This window comes from Dipodomys ordii, unplaced genomic scaffold, assembly GCF_000151885.1.
Source record: "Dipodomys ordii isolate 6190 unplaced genomic scaffold, Dord_2.0 Scaffold147, whole genome shotgun sequence".
NCBI lineage: Eukaryota > Metazoa > Chordata > Mammalia > Rodentia > Heteromyidae > Dipodomys > Dipodomys ordii.
This window is the reverse complement of record NW_012267363.1, coordinates 107,598-111,054: the sequence shown is the minus strand read 5'-3', so window position 1 is coordinate 111,054 and position 3,457 is coordinate 107,598.

Genomic DNA, 3,457 nt, shown 5'->3' with positions numbered 1-3,457 from the left:
ACTCTACCACGGAGCCACCTTCCCAGCCCTGGTGTTTTTTCTTGACTCTTAGAATTACTGAATTCACCAAGAGCTGGCAGAGGCGACATTCCAGTCTCTGCACTTTCCTATGTCACCATACCATAATGTGCTGAGCCGTTCCCTTATTTGGCATTTGGATTATTTCCAGTTTTTCACTCTTATAAATAGCACATGAACGTCTTTGTACAAATTACATTTTTCCCTTCTTGGCTTTCTATTTCCTTGGGGTATATTCCCAAAACTAGTATTACTGGGTCAAAGGTTTGAAAACTTTCATAGCTCTTGTTACCCACTGCCAGAATATTCTCCAGGCAGATTGTAGTATATTTGAGCATTTCAAATGTTTATCCAGGTTTTCTTTCCCACAGTGTAAAGTAAGATTAACCTTCATTGTCTGGGTTTTGTTTTCTTATTCTTAATCTTCCGTGGGAGGAATGAAAAGTTCCAACAAAACAAAAAATAAAGGTGGCAAAGCACTCTTTCTGTAGCCAGAGATGAGCTCTCTCAGACTAACTTGATTATAATGTTAGTTGATGAGATCTGAGGCTGAAATAATTCAGGCCTGCAAGTGGCCTGTGTCCTTTGCCAGCCTTCACCCGGCCTTCAGTGCCTCCAGACTCTGCACTCCATCTCTTCTTTATCTCATGTTCTATCCAAGGCTTTATTAAACTTTCCTCTGTGATGGATAGTCCTTCTTGCCTCTCCAGGTGCTCTTCTATCACTCTATCTCCTTGCTCTGCTCAGGAGACTTCTTGGAACACTGCAGCTGCTTCCCTTCCCCTGCCTCCTAGCTTCCAGCTTCCACAAGATACCAGATGAGGCTGGGAATGTGGCTTAGTGGTAGAGTGCCTGCCTAGTATGCATGAAGCCCTGGGTTCGATTCTTCAGTACCCTATACACTGAAAAAGCCAGAAGTAGCACTGTGGCTGAAGTGGTAGAGTGCTAGTATTAAGCAAAAGCAGCTCAGGGACAGTGCCCAGGACCTGAGTTCAAGTCCCAGGACTGGAGGAAAAAAAAGACCAGATGAAGAGGGTTTGGGCAGGATTCTTATAACCGTGGGGAGGAGTCAGTGAGCACTGATGTGCTCTTTACTCAAGTTTCCAGCTATTGTTGGGCTAACCTCTCACCACAGCTCTCCTGTTTTCTCTCTCTCTTCCTCTCTCTTTCCATTAATTTTCTTTCCCTCTCCTCACTGTAAAGTCTGCCCCTGGATGGCGAGCAAAGTCTCCACCCAGTACCTGGTTACCTAAGCAGTTGGCAGAGGTCACATCTGCATCTGCTGAGGTCACATCTGAATTTGATGTGGCCACACCTTTCTCTGCCCATACCCTAGATAAGGCCTAGCCCAGGCCCAGAGGCTCTTTCTTAGCTCTTTACTTCTCAGCTCTTTCCTAGCTCTCTTAGCTCTTTTTCCCAGCTCTCTCTCTTTTCCCTGCTCTCTTTCCCAGCTCTCTCTCTTTCCTACCTCTTTCCCAGATCTCTTTCTTTCTCACCTCTTTCCCAGCTCTCTCTTTCTCACCTCTTTCCCAGCTCTTTTCCCAGCTTTCTGTCTTTCTCAGGTCTTTCCCAGCAGCGTGTAATGCCAACCTGGCTTGGTCCCAGCAGGTCTACTGAATAAACCTACCCCTTACCTGAATACCACGTGCGTGGTGCTGTTCTTACTCGGCTACCTCTTTTTAAAAAACTAACACTCACATTTTTGTAAATGATGTCTTTCCTCTTCATTTTTTTATTTTTTTTACAGTACTGGGGTTTGAATTCTGGGCTTCATGTTCGCTCAGCTGGCATTTTGCCATCTGAACCATGCCTCTAGCCGTGCTTTTTGCTGGTTATTTTGGAGAAGGAGTCTTGAGGCCTTTTCTTCCCAGATTGCCTTTAAAATGTGACTCTGGTTCTCAGCCCCCTGAGTAGCTAGGATTATACATGTGAGCTACAAGTGCCTGGTAAATACTACCTTTCTTAAACTCTCCTCAGATTATCCAATTTGAGCATGGCATTTGTGGAGAGGGGTGTGTGTGTGTGTGTGTGTGTGTGTGTGTGTGTGTGTGTCTATCCCCCAATCAAATTACTGTCCTTCCTCTGGAGCAGTCTCTGCTGTTTTCTAGAGCTGTATGTTCTGTTACCCATTTAACTATTCCACTTGCATTTCTCACCAATGCCTCAAGCTCAACACACACACACACACACACACACACACACATGCATGCACGTACACATACACCCCTTAATTTTTTACTCTAAATCAGGTCATCTCTAGAATTTTTTTATTTTTTATTTTTGCCTGTGTGGCGCTTGAACTCAGAGCCTAGGTGCTGTCCCTGAGCTCTTTCACTCAAGGGTAGTGCTCTATAGTTTGAGCCATAGCTCCACTTCCATTTTTCTGATGGTTAATTGGAGTTAGGAATCTCACAGACTTTTCTGCTCAGGCTGGCTTTGAACCATGATCCTCAGATCTCAGCCTCCTGAGTAGCTAGGATTACAGGTATGAGCCACCAGCCCCTGGCTAGATTTTTTCTTAATGGATAACACTACCATATATCCATCCAGCTGCCTTCTTCCTCCCTTCCCAATTCATCCAGTCTTCTTAGCTTTACCTCTAAAGTTTGTAATTTTTCACTATCTCTATTGCTACTCCAGATCTATGCCCTCAGCATCTAACTAGTCTCTGTGTCAACGCTTGTCCTTTTAATCCCATTCACCGTAAGTTTGACAGAGTAATCTTTTTTAAATAAAAAAAAAATCTGACTCTGTACAGTATTTTCACAATAAAAAAGAAAAAAAGAAAAAATATGTGAGCTGAGCACTGGTAACTCACGCTTGTAATCCTAGCTACTGGTGAGGCTGAGATCTGAGAATCATGGTTCAAAGCCAGACCAGACAGCAAAGTCCATGAGACTCATCTCCAGTTAACCACACATACATACACAAATGCTGGAAGTGGAGCTGTGGCTCCAATGGTAGAGCACTAGTTTTGACCACAGAAGCTCGACAGGACAGGACCCAGGCCTGAGTTCAAGCCCAAGAACTGGAATAACAACAACAATAAAAATATGGCATCATGCTTTTGTTTGAGACTTTTTTTTTCAGTAATGAGGGTTGAAATAAAAGTCTTGTGCTTGCTAAGCAGGTATTCTACCACTTGCACCATGCACTTGCCTTTTTTTTTGTTGATGGTGGTAGTGGTCGTGGGGCTTGAACTCTAGGCCTGGGCACTGTCCCTGAGCTCTTCAGGTCAAGGTGAGCACTCTACCTCTTGAGCCACAACACCACTTCTGGTTTTCTGGTGGTTAATTGGAGGTAAGCATTTCATGGACTTTCCTGCCCAGGCTGGCTTTGAATTGTGATCCTCAGATTTCAGCCTCCTGAGTAGCTAGGATTACAGGTGTGAGCCACTGATACCAGGCTGCACTTGCTTTTTTTAAGTTTTGGGTTTTTT